This window comes from Rhineura floridana, chromosome 2 (genome assembly GCF_030035675.1).
Source record: "Rhineura floridana isolate rRhiFlo1 chromosome 2, rRhiFlo1.hap2, whole genome shotgun sequence".
Classification (NCBI taxonomy): domain Eukaryota; kingdom Metazoa; phylum Chordata; class Lepidosauria; order Squamata; family Rhineuridae; genus Rhineura; species Rhineura floridana.
Window position 1 is genome coordinate 233,091,141 of NC_084481.1, and position 14,418 is coordinate 233,105,558.

A 14,418-nucleotide genomic window follows, 5' to 3' on the forward strand; every position below is an offset into this window, starting at 1 on the left:
TAGCTTCTCAGAGGCAGTATTGCTTCTGAATACCAGTCGCTGGGAGGAATCACAAGTGGTGAGAGGTGCTCTGCTCTCGGGTCCTGCTTGCGGGCTTCCCAATGGGGCATCTGGTTGGCCACTGTGAGGACAGGATGCTGGACTAGATGGGCCACTGGCCTGATCCAGCAGCCAGGCTCTTCCTGCGTACCCAGGAGCACAGGGGGAGGGGATGCACTGAGCCCTGTTGCCAAAACATCGGCATGCACTTTTAGAGTAGGTGTGAAGTTCTGGTTGCTCCAACGCATCCCAGATACAGTAGAGTCACAGAGATCCTGAACAGGGCCACTCAAGAGGAGCATCTTCCTCTGAAGGAAGGGTTCAGTGGTTTTGATTCTCTTTTTTTTAAAAGGAAGACTAAGTGCCGAGGAAGGACAAGCATTATGGCACAACATACGGAGTAAAAATGTTCTTTTTCTCTCATCATGTCAGAACTGAGGGACATCCCATGGATGTAGGTTTGGTACAGACTAAAAGGATGCGTTTCTTTACGCAATGCAAAGTCACCACTTTAAAAAATGAGAGAGATCCAGGCGAAATGTTTCTGTCAGTGGCTATTAATTACAATCTGTATGAACAGACGCTCTCTCTATACCTCTGAATTTCCTAGGGACATCTGACTGGACATCTCTTATAAGTGCTGGGCTCATTGTTAATCTGATCAACCAGGGCTGTCCATACATTCTGACAGGGTCTTCCTTCACTGTTGATATTCTGTTGCTGACGCTTTGACACTGACTGGCCAGCTGGAAGGCTCATTGCCATCCTTTGCTAACTCTGCAACTCAGAAAAAAGGCAGGCAACACTGATGATAGCCAGTTTTGGCGCATTTTAAAGCATGCATAGAGAGCCAGTGTGGTGTAGTGGTTAAGGTGTTGGACTACGACCTGGGAGACCAGGATTGGAATCCCCACATAGCCATGAAGCTCACTGGGTGACCTTGGGCCAGTCACTGCCTCTCAGCCTCATGAAAACCCTATTCATAGGGTCACCATAAGTCAGAATCGACTTGAAGGCAGTGCATTTACATTTTACAAAGCATGCATGTAAATTGGAGCCCAAGTAACATAAAGAGCACTGCCAAATTTCCTGTCTTATCCAGGAAATTTGTACCTGCATATCTTCTTTTAGGACATATATGCGTCTCAAGACACAGATGTGCAACATTTGGTTGCTGGCATTTTGCCACCGAGGAGTCAGAATGTTCATCACCTTTTAACAGCTGAGCCAACGACTGAGTTAAAGAATCCGGCCACAGCTGATATTTAGCCACTTCGTTATACCGCTAAAAGCGTGAGCAACATCCTGAGTTTTGCCAAACGCCTGTTTTATCCAGGAAACAGACATGCGTGCATCTCTTTGTTATCTCAAGGAAAGGCCGCAGCTCAGTGCTAGAGCATCTGCGTTGCATAGAGAAAGTTCCAGGTTCAGTCCTGGGCATCTCCAGGTAGGGCTGGGAGACAGCCCTTTCTGAAATCCGAGAGAGACACTGCCAGTCAGTGTTGACAATACTGAGTTAGTTGGACCAGTGGCCTGATTCAGTAGAAGGCATTGCCCTGGGCTTGCATGAATGTGGAAGACCTTTTACCGCTGATGTCTTTGAATGGTAATATAGGAAGCTATGCTGCCCCCTATAGGCATAGTGTATAATAGTAACATCTGGCCCCAGGTGTGGAAGTAAGCAGTCAGGGGCAGCAGCTGGAACTGCTGCCGTTCTAGTATCCACCCACCTCAAAGGCACGGGGCTGACCCGAGAGACTGAAGGGAAAGCGGAGGGTCAGTGGCTCCTTGCTTCCCTTCCACCAAGAAGGAAGTGGTGGGATCCTGAGGTGGAAGAGTGGACTGGACCACTTCAGACCACAGAGAAGATGCTGCGTTTGAAAGTTTCCCTGCGTTCGAGAAACACAAAAAAGCAACCAGCACTTGAAGGGGGGGAGAGAGGCTTCTAACCCAATCTGCTCCTTGATGCCCTACTGAGAGGTGTTTCCTTTTACTTCGTTTAGACACAGGAGAGCATTGAACAATAGGACACCCCCCATTCCGCAGTATGAAGTGGAAAGGGCTCAAGTTGCAGGAAGGCAGATTTCAGCTGAACATCAGCAGAAACTTCCTAACTGTTAGAACCAGTGGGCTTGGTGGGCTCTCCAACACTGCAGGCATTCAAGAGGCTGCTGGATAGGCACCTGTCGGTATGCTTTAATTTGGATTCTTGCACTGAGCAGGGGGTTGGACTGGATGGCCTTATGAGTCCCTTCCAACTCTACAGTTCTATGAATGGTTTGTTCCACCACCTTAGAACTCTGCCACCTCATTCCTACCTCATTCCGCTGTCAGTGTGCGTTTGTGGAGGGGCTCATTCTAAGCCAGGCAAAGGGAACCTTTGGCCCTCCAGACGTTGCTGAACTACAACTCCCATCACCTCTGACCATTGGCCATGCTTGCTGGGGCTGCTGGGAATTGTAGTTCAACATCTGGACGGTCAATGGTTCCTCACCCCTGCTCTAAGCAGCTGTCTTCCTCCTTCCCACACAGCATGAACAACTGCAACACTACAGGGTTCCCGTACTGTTGGCAGGCGTGTAGAAGAGGGGATTCCCAGGGGAGTGACACCAAAGGGGAGTTCACCCCATTTAGGTCTCTCCTTTGGGGTTTGATGAAGGCAAGGGTATTCCCCTTAGGCAACTGATTGTGGATGGGCTTGTTCCTAAGTGAAAGATTGGAGGGGGGGCAGTTAACCTGGCTTCCAAGTGAGAGATGGAATGCTGGAAAACTCTGTCTGTGTTAAGAGCACGAAGCAGCCCATGAATGCCTATCCAGTGTGATTGGTGGATATTTTGTGATTTTGCTATTTTATATTGTTTTGATTGATTTTTTTTTTGTAATGTTTTCTTGTAACTTTCATTTGTATTGCGATGCTGATCATTGCTTTTGGGGCCTTTAGACCAAAATGCAGCATATAAATAAATCCTAACATGCTACAACAAGTGCAGGTTTTCTCAGGACCTCTGCATGACAAACCACGCCTGCTATCCCCCCCCCCCAACTCCTACAGGTATAGCAACCCTGTCATCTCCCTATTTGGCTCCCTCTGTCACCTTTTGTGTTTCCCCCTTTCAATGCATGACTGCTCAGCCAGTCACAGTCTAAAAGGCCAGGCAAAGTGATGGAGTCTGCTCAAGCACTTACCATGCTAGCAGTTCAGATATTCGTTGCAAGTGAGTCCCAGTTTGCATAGTAATTGTGTTTGTGAAATAAATTATTTAACCTGCACTGAGTTTTATGCCTAATTTTTGGAAAACATGTTATCAACCATGGGTGCTCTTTCCTGGTGCACCCAACACTGGAAAGGGCCCATTCAGCAGGACTGCATGCTTGCTATGATTTGGCAGGAGCCCTGGAATGTTGCAGAATGCTGTGCTTTTGGAAAGGAGTTCAGCTTCCTCAAAATCTCTGCTTTCAAATAAAAAGAACCCAAGTTGCTAGCCCTTATGAGTGTAAGGGTGAAAGCAATGTTTGACACAATCTTAAGACAGAGACGTGGCTGGGTAAGATTCCCAGGGGGATCAATGTTTTGCTCCTTGCCTTTTCCTCACAACTAGCAAAAACGAGAATGAATTATGCAAAACAGTAAAATTATGTGAAGAAATTATACACAATTGCAAGAATTCATACTGGTTGCAGAATTCAACGTTTCCTGATGCAGAATTTTGCCTATTTGTTTTAGCACACGCCTCACAACCTCTTCCAAGCAACTTCTCTACAGAAAGTTTTAAATGCTGACAAACACACATTTGGAACTGTGATGGGGGATCCACTTACGGAGCAATTTGGAGTGGAAAATAAGGCAGAGTGTCTGGAGCTCCGTGCACACCTGCTATTGTCACTTTAAAAAAAAATATGGAGGTTTTTAGCAGAAAGAACAACTACCCTAGACTGGAACAACAAAGCAATAAGTTGAACAGCTCAGTCACAATCGAGTAGACTTTGATTGCCCCTCTGGTGGGAACAGCTTTTCCTGTTTTAAAAAGGGCCATTGAAGTGACATACATCACATCATGTGCCATCCACTTTGGCCTTCAGCCCCACGGAAATCATTTAAGTGGTTTGTAAAGCACAGCTGGATTTTCTTCCCACTTTAAAATTAACAATGCATTCCAGCAAAAACAAAGAGGAGCATGGAAAAACTCTCTCACTCTGCAAAAAAAAAAAAGCGAGCACGAAGAGTGGCAAAGCAAATAAGACTCTTGCATCTCACTCTACCTGGGCAGCGATCCAGAGGCTTAGACACACCCAGTGGCTGTTTATGCACACTTTTAGGGGTGGGGCCCTCGTTCTCAAGCTGCAGAGCACATGCTTGCAGGCAGAGAGTCCAAGGTTCAATCCCCAACTCCTCTGCTCCAAAGCAACCGTGAGGAACCTCTTACCCTTGGTCTACCCATTTGGCCCATGTCCATTTCAGCCAACCTGCGGCCACCTCTTGACACCTGAGAGAAACATTTTCAGGAGCCAACCAATTCCTGTGTCCAGGCTGAGGGCCCCAGCCACTCCCAAGGGTCCTCTGCCTAGATCTACAAGCTGGGGCTGGGTAGAGTGGAGCTCCAAGATCTGCAACAGTGTCAGATCGCAGAGCGTGATTTGCAGCTGCAAAACATGCCCCATAACTCAGTACTGATCGTGCTCCACCACCCTCCCAGACACCCACACACATGCACAGCCGGTGCGGGCTTCCGCATTTTCACATCACTGTGTGTACACACAGCATGTTGAAGTCACGATGCAGGAGGTGGGGGGGCTGCAGGGAGGTGCTGGTACCCAAGGGCCCCCCTGACCCGGTGCCAGCCCTGCTTGTGACTAATACATTTTGAACTTAAAAAAAAAAAGTAATCCGCCCTGAAGACTTTATGGTGAAGGGCAGGTTAAAAAAGCAAAGAAATAAAAATATTAAATATAACAATAATAAATTATATAGGGCAGTCTTCCCCAACCTGGTGCCCTTCAGATATTGTTGGACTGTAACTCCCATGAACCCCAGCCAGGATTTGCAAGTGCTGATCGGCTGATTGCCTGGGCTTGTGAAGGGCCGTGTCTTTGCCTGTGGGGTTTGATTTCAAACTGACACAGGCAAAGGAAAGTGGATCACTTGATGTCATTACGATGCCAGGTGACTGGCAGGTGGGCAACCCCACCTGCCTGTCAAATCTGTCCCGTGGGGGAAGGATCCAGCTCAACTATCTCCTATAGCTATCTGCAGTCGCAGGCGCATGGATAAGGATGTCACTCAGCTGCAGCGCTGTGATTGCTGCTCCCTATACTGAGCTATATCATGGATCAATAATAATAATAATAATAATAATAATAATAATAATAATAATAATAATAATAATAATAATAATAATGTTATGTGCCTCCAAGTCGACTACGGCTTATGGTGACCCTATGAATCAGCAACCTCCAAAAGCATCTGTCATGAACCACCCTGCTCAGATCTTGTAAGTTCAGGTCTGTGGCTTCCTTGATGGAATCACTCCATCTCTTGTTTGGCCTTCCTCTTATAATAATAATAATTTATTAAAATTCCTATCCCACCCTTCCTCCCAGAAGGAACCCAAAGATCTGACTCTGTACAAGGCAGATTCCTATGCCATCAGGACCAGTAGCCATTGAGAGCTTTATCCTGTATGGATTTGTCTAATCTTCTTTTAAAGCTGTCCAAGTTGGTGGTCATCAATCACTGCCTCTTGTGGGAGCGAATTCCTCAGCTTAACTCTGTGGTGCGTGAAGAAGCACTTTCTTTTGTCAGTCCTGAATCTTCCAACATTCAGCTTCATTGGATGTCCCTGAGTGCTAATGTGATGTGAGAGAGGGAGAAAAGCTTTCCTCTATCCGCTTTCTCCATGCCGTGCATAATTTTATACACTTCTGTCATGTCACCTCTGACTCACCTTTCCTCCAAACTAGAACATAAGGAGACCCTACTGGATCAAGGGAGTGGTCCATCGAGTCCAGCATCCTGTTCTCACAGTGGCCAGTCAGTTGTCCCAAATGTAACCTTTCCTCAAGGGGAGTTGCTTCTTCCCCCTGATCGTTTTCGTTTTCTTGGTTCCCCTTTTTTGGAAATGCATAAATGGCCATTCTATTCTAAACTGGTTTCTTCTTTTCGGGAGGTTCAAAACTCCAAAGCTGCTTCCCCCACCCTGACTGGGCACACAGTGTAGGTCATGCACGTAACAGGCTTGTGGTCATGATAGGTGATATGTTGCTGAGTCCCTTGTGTTACATTGCATTTGGTTATGGCTGTGACTAAACAGGAATTTTTTACAAGGAAGGGGCCTTTAGAATCTATTCTAAAGAATCATTGCAGGAAGGCTGATTGTTTTCCCAGAACTCAACAATTTGCCAGCTCCCCCTGAATAGCCCCCCCTCGCCCTTTGGAATAGAATGGGATCCTGTTCCTTTGTGTTTTGCTGTATTGCAAACTGGCCTGTGATAAGCCACAGGCCACTTCGTTGCATTTGTTTAATATTTTTGGAAAAGGCATAAAAATTTGACATCCAGTGGAGGTAAGCACGTACTTATATGTATCCTGCTGAAGTCAGTAGGACATTAAAGGACAAAACTGTGCCTGGATTAGGTATTCTGCTAGATATGGTTTATAACAGATGGTATTGGAGGCCGCTGATTCATAGGGTTGCCGTAAGTCGTAATCGACTTGAAGGCACATAATAACAACAACAGAGGTGGCAGCATTTGACCGAAAAGGGTACCTCTTCATCCAACTGCCTATTTTTGTTGTTGTTAAGCAATTCAAGTGTTTAAAACTGTTCGAGTGTTTAAAAGTATTTCCTAATCATTCTCTCTGCCATCCTTACAACAGTCCTATAAGGTAGGTCACTATTCTCATGATACTGTTTCTGAATTATATACCCTATACACACATACGTGAATTATATACATATATACAAGTAGATCAGAGCAGAAGTGGGGGTCAGCCACCTTTCTTTTATGGAGGGCGACAATCCCCCAATAGTGATCTATTGGGAGGCTGCATGCAAATGGTGGCCGGAGCCAGACCTAATGATGAGCAGAGCCAGAGACTAAAATGTTGTTGATTAATGAGCCTGGAATAAAGACCACCTTGCTTCAATTTTCACCATGGCTACCTAAAATTAGAATTCTCAGTACTATGTAAGTCTACTTAGATGAAATCTCCACTGGGTTTGATGAGGTCATTCTCAAATGGTTACAGAAGATTTTTATTTCATTTTTAAGCAGTCAAAGTAGTAGTAATAGTAGTAGTAGTAGTAGTAGTAGCAGTAGTAGTAGTAGTAGTAACCCAGCCTTCTTCCCAAAGTAGCCCAGATCAGCAGACTAATATAGCTACAGTTCTGGAATGCAAGTGAAAGTAATTCCTTTCTGACTTTATTTATTTATTTGTTTGTTTGTTTATTCTATCCTGCCCTTTAAATCCCTATAAATATATGAACGTTATATACACACACACACACACACACACACACACACACACACACACACACACATCTTAAAAAGCAATTCCAAAACTACTGGGATAAGGTCTCTACTTAAAAGGCTTGTTGAAAGAGGAAGATCTTCAGTAGGAGCCGAAAAGATAACAGAGATGGTGCCTGTCTTAATATTTAAGGGAAGGGAATTCCACAGGGTAGGTGCCACCACACTAAAGGTCCGCTTCCTATGTTGTGTGGAATGGACCTCCTGATGAGATGGTATCTGCAGGAGGCCCTCACCTGCAGAGTGCAGTGATCGACTGGATATATAATGGGTAAGACGCTCTTTCAGGTATCCTGGTCCCAAGCTGTATAGGACTTTGTACACCAAAACCAGCACCTTAAACTTGGCCCAGTAGCTAATGGGCAGCTAGTGGAATTCTTCCAGCAGCGTGTAACATGTTGGCGATGTCCCACGCCAGTGAGCAGTCACACCATCGCATTTTGCACCAGCTGCAGCTTCCGGAACAACCTCAAGGGCTGCCCCACATACACATAGAATGCATTACAGTAATCCAGCCTGGAAGTTATCAGTGCATGGACAACAGTGGTTAGGCTACCAGAAATGGCCCAGAAAATATGGAAAAGCTTCACCGGATGGCTACTTGACTATGCAATGGTGGCAGAGAAGTGGGCCTTTTTTGCCACCCTCACCGCCACACAGTAGGCACAGTTATGATGTTTTACTCATGCCCGATCAGCCTCACAGCACATCTTTCACCACTTGCTCTCTAGCCATCATCCACCCTGTTTCATTCCCCTTAGCTCACTCGTGTACCAAGGTGCAAACAGGGCTCCACAATGCCAGACAGGGAGCTCAGGGGCAACCGTATTAAGAGCCAAACGTGTCTCATTGTTCCACATCGTGACAAGGGCTTCAACAGGGTCACCTGCTCTATCTACTGGGAACTCCCCCAGGGCATTCAGGAACCCAGTGCATTCCATTAGTCTCCGGGGGCAGAGTATCTTAATCTGCCTACCACCCCTGCAGGGGAGGATCAGAGCCATTAAGTCTAAACATCACCAGGAAGTAGTCTGACCATGATAATGGGGTGACATCCACCCTCCTATCTCCAGACCACCCCTTCCTCCATCTGGAGCAATAACTAAGTCGAGGGTGTGCCCTGCCCTATGTGTCAGATCGGTCACAACTTGAGACAGCCCCATGGTCGTCATGGAGGCCATGAAGTCTCAAGCCAGAAAACTGGAGGCAGCCTCAGCGTGGACATTGAAATCACCCAGAACTATCCTTCTGGGCTCCTGCAATACCACAGCCAAGACAGCATCCACCAGCTCAGTCAAAGAAAGTGCTGGGCAGCAGGATGGATGGTACACCAGCAGCAACCCTAGTTTACTATCTGCCTGGCCCGTCACCAGGCACAGGCCCTCACAGTCAGCTCCAGGACAGAGTGGTTTCCTGGTGACAGAGATGGACGTTCCGTAGACCACAGCAACCACTCCTCCATCCCTTTAATATGCTGTATACACACACACACACAAATACATTAATAGCAGAGGCCTACCAGTGTTCTTGGACAACTTGTTTCTCTCCAGCGCCTAAGGTATACTGCCTCTGAATAGGGAGGTTTCATTCTTCACTATTATGGCTAGGGCTGTAACAGACTTCCACAAATTTGTCTAACCCTTTTCAAAGGCCATGTATATTTTGGACTTTCAGCCAACTGAAATTCCACACATTTCACAAGATAGCCTGTTGCATGTATGAGAAATCAAGATTTTAATTCTGTTTTGTTGTCTCCATGGGCATCACTTTGCACTGATGTGGGATCCTACCCACCACCCTCTGCCGTCCAAGCAGCCATGGGATTCTGCTGCTTGGACTATGACTAACCAGAATAATTCAGAATAACTCTGCCATCTTGGCTGGCTCACTGTTCACCCCTGGCTTTGGCTCCTGCATGAATCAATTTCAGTAGCGCCAGCCCCGCTGCTGTAAGTCAAAGTCTGTGAGGAGTAATCATTTCCTAGTGTGCTTTATTCTGGATTTTTTCCACATCTTAACTCTCCATACTTAAAATGGTCAGATCAGTCACATTCTCAAACGGCACCCTAGTGTGCTCGTGATGTAGTAAATCAATAAATAATCTCAGGTTTCCTGTGAGCTCAGGCCATGTCTGTGTGATTCACTCTCTCCTTATCTCCTTCCAATTAGCCTCCGCTGGAGGTGGGTAGTTCTGTCACTCTCTGCATTGGGTGTGTCTGGATCATTCAGTGCACTGGTGCAAGAATTACTTGCATTTGGAGGAGGAAGAGGAAGTCTGTTGTGTCTCTGGCTGAGTCACCGGGTGCCTGCTTTTTTGATCAGAGGAAAAAAACAGCCCGGAGTGGGGCAGGCAAAGGGGATTTTCAGCAGGGAAATGGCATGGGAGTGTCTGTTTCCCCAAGTAAGGAACAGAGCTTGGAAGTAACTAGTTACAAGTAACGAATTACTTGTAATTTATTACTTTTTTGAGTAACTAGCGGGTAACTTCATTACATTTTGCTGGTAATAGAACTAGTAGTAACTTCATTACTGTTGAGGCATAATTGGAATGTTTCCAGCATTACTTTTGTGCATTACTTGGGGGGGGGGAGCAAGGGACGTCTTCTGCTCCTCTGATTTGTGAATAAAAATCATGTGCTTCAAATTGGGCTTCTGTGCAGCGTTGTTCTTCCTTCATGCTCTATGGGTGCTTAGGAGGTGACGAGGGAGGAGGTGGAGAGCGAGACGGCGTGGAGAATATAATTGTTTAAAAATTGACAGGAGTGGAAGGAGAAAAGAGCTGGAGGCAATATATATATGTGTGTGTGTGTGTGTTGGGGTATCATCATTACTGGAGGTGGGGTGAGGGGATGTGAGATTCTGTTATGCCATTCTGTTAATCTTATGGATAAAAAAAAATTCTACTACCCTCTGTGTGTGTGTGCTTATTTCTAATGATGTTTTAGGCTACTTAGATGTGCAGCAGCCAAGGCCAGCACCTTGTGGGCATTTTTTTAAAAGTAACTAAAATGTAATTGTAGCAATTACTTTTGAGTAAAAGTAAAGTAATCAGTTACTTTCAGAGCAACTGCAATTGTAACGGTAATTACTACTTTGTGGGGGCCATGTAACTGTAATTTATTACTTTTTAAAAGTAATTTTCCAAGCTCTGGTAAGGACGGCTGGAGATTGGAGCTCAGAGTGGCAACTTATAGAGGAGATGGAGGCTCAACCCCTTCCCGCCTCTCAGCCAGGCTCTGATCCAGGGAGGAGCTTCCATGTGCTGCTCCCTCCTTCCGGGTAGCCCCCTGGGCAGCTAGCTGGGCACTTTGGCAACAACTGCTGGGAGGAAGCGCAGGATATAAATCAAGTAATAAAATAATAAATAGATAATGAACAAACAACTCTGACGTTCCTGCCTGGGTCGCCATTTCCTTTGCTCTCGCGGCTCTGGGGGGGTCTGAGAGCCGGCCAGGAGCCCAGGCAGCTGGTGTGGGGCACCTCTCCTCCTGGGGCAGGGATGTCTTGATCAGATGCCCCCCCAGGATCATTGGCAGCATGAAAATCTGCTGGAGGGGCCTTCTCCACTTCCTCTGCGTCTGAGGAGATGTCAAGGTCTGGGCTAGGGCTGGACCCTGACAGGAAGAGGTTTTGTTTGCTTGTTTTGAAAGATGTCACCTGGTACCATTGTCATGACCTGGATTGGGACTGGCAGCTCCACATTAGTGGGGCAGCAGAATCCACTCTGGGTTTTAGTCCGAACTGTAAAGGAGCAGGCCATGGAGGTGATGCTGAACGCTCCTGGAAAGTCCAGACTAAAAACTCAGAGGGGATTCTGCTGCCTGACTTGTGTGGAGCCGCCACTGCATGGATGCTACTTCTGTGGTGATGCCTGCCTGCCTCTCCGGACCAATTCCTTGAATCATCTTCAGTGGACAGCTGTGCAAAGCAAAGCGGATGGCTCAGCATGACTCAGCAAAGTTGACGCCAGGTCTCACACACACACACACACACACACACACACACACACGTTAGTGGCCATTGCTGAAGAGTCCTGTTAGAACAGGCAATGTGCTGTGTAATGTTGGGGCCTACTTTTGCCCATTGAACCTACCAAGGGGAGCAGTTTCATTGAATGGCACAACCCCCAAGTTCTAGATGTTCTGTTTTAATATGTTTTTAAAGATGTTTTGTTTTAACATATTTTAAAGTCTGTTTTTAAGATGTTTTAGAGTGTTTTTAGAGTTTTGTTTCCTGCCCTGGGCAAAGTCAGGATATTATTATTATTATTATTATTATTATTATTATTATTATTATTATTATTATTATTATTATTATTATTATTATTATTATTATACCTGACAAAGTTTAGAAAGAGGAGATCCTGCTGTTCTTTATCCTGGAAAAAAGAGGAGAGAGAATCCAAAGGTACAGGAAAATAAAACTTTGTATTGGTTAAAAACAAACAAACCATCAACCAGCATGCATAACTTGAAATATTCACCTCAGGGGTTCCCAAAGTGTGGTCTAGAGACTACCAGTGGTCTATGAGCTTCATTCAGGGGGTCTGCAGCGTGTCTGTGGATTTGTGGTTGAACACAGGAGACAGCGTGCCCATCGCACTAAATATTCACATTAACTTGGATTTTTATTGGTTCATTTATTTCTTATATTGCATTTTATTGTATCACAATCAGTGGTGTAGTGGCAAATTCAGAAGTGCAGGATCCCTTCATGATAGTCACAGCCACACACACCTTTTTTTACTGCTGGGTTGAGAATGAGATCCTTGTTCACACCTTCTCCCACAGCAACAGACATCCCTAGGAGCCAATCAGCATGAAAGGGGAGAGCGTTAGCTACTGAAAAGAGTCTTCTCAGTGGATGATTCACCTCCTTTCACTTTGATTGGCTCCACTCAGCAGGAAAGGACAATGAAGCATGTTAGAAGACTCTTCTCAGTGGCTAACATGCTCCCCTTTCATGCTGATTGGCTTGTAGGATGCTGGAGATAAAGGGACCCTGCTGGGACCCTGCTACCCAAAAGGTTAGTGATCTAAGACCCCCTGAGACCCTGGACGACTACACTCCTGATTATAATTTGAATTCCAAGGAAATCACACAGCACCTAGCACAGAGCATTACAATAGCTACAACAGGCAGAAAAGTCATTAAGTGGTCCGCCAAGACCCTTCGAAATTTTCAAGTGGTCTGGGAAGGGGGGAAGAGTTTGGGAACCACTGAAGCACATGTCAGTTCAGTAAACTGGTTTTCCCGTGCCCATTCATCTCCCCCGCCCCTTAGTACCTCATCATACTCTTCCTGTCCCTATTTGGTCTTTCTGCTATTTGACTTTCCATTCCTTTCCCATGCAAAAGGCCTCACTGATGTCTTCCAGTCTGTTTTGCTTCAGAGCAGCTTACAATTCCCAGCAGCAGGCTGTGGCTTCCTGAAGTTTGTGAATCCCCGCAATTTAAATCAAGGAGCAGAACGATGGCCACAGCTTGCTCAAAAATAACACTCAGAATGACAAGTTCTTTTAGGAAATGAATATGCACCTTTAAATTCGTCTTTGTTTCCCTTGCGGTTGCATTCCGTGCCTCAGAGTTAAGTATTTGTTACAAAAGGTTTCTTGGACATGCAGACAATTGAAGTAGGGTAGGACTCACAGTTTGTCAGCCAAAATCTATCTTCTTGGCACATTTTGAATATTTCCACTTTTTTTTTTTGGTATGTTTTATGGTATATGACTTTATGTTTAAAAAAATCCTAAATTTGTATTTCCAATTCCAAAGAAAGGGGATCCCAGGGAATGCAGTAATTATCGAACTATTGTCTTAATATCCCATGCAAGTAAAGTAATGCTCAAGATTCTACAACAAAGGCTCTTACCATATATGGAGCGAGAAATGCCAGATGTCCAAGCTGGATTTAGAAAGGGAAGAGGCACCAGAGATCATATCGCAAACATACGTTGGATAATGGAACGGACCAAGGAATTTCAGAAGAAAATCACCCTGTGCTTTATAGATTACAGCAAAGCCTCTGATTGTGTAGATCATGAAAAACTATGGAATGCTTTAAAAGAAATGGGGGTGCCACAGCATCCGATTGTCCTGATACTCAACCTATACTCTGCACAAGAGGCTACTGTAAGGACAGAATATGGAGAAACGATTGGTTCCCAATAGAAAAGGGTGTGAGACAGGGGTGTATCTTATCACCCTATTTGTTTAATCTGTACGCAGAACATACCACACGGAAAGCAGGATTGGACCAAGATGAAGGAGGTGTGAAAATTGGAGGGAGAAATATCAATAATTTAAGATATGCAGACAATACCATACTATTAATAGAAACCAGTAATGATTTGAAATGAATGCTGATGAAAGTTAAAGAGGAAAGCACAAAAGCAGGACTACAGCTGAACGTCAAAAAAACTAAAGTAATGGCAACAGAAGATTTATGTAACTTTAAAGTTGACAATGAGGACATTGAACTTGGCAAGTATTATCAAGTATTATCAATACCTCGGCACAGTAATTAATAAAAATGGAGACCACATCAAGAAATCAGAAGAAGGCTAGGACTGGGGAGGGCAGCTAGAAGAGAACTAGAAAAGGTCCTCAAATGCAAAGATGTATCACTGAACACCAAAGTCAGGATCATTCAGACCATGGTATTCCCCATCTTTACCTATGGATGTGAAAGTTGGACAGCGAATAAGGCAGATAAGAGAAAAATCAACTCATTTGAAATGTGGTGTTGGAGGAGAGCTTTGAGCATACCATGGACTGCGAAAAAGAGAAATAACAAATTAAACCAGAACTGTCACTAGAAGGTAAAATGCTGAAACTGAGGTTAGCATACTTT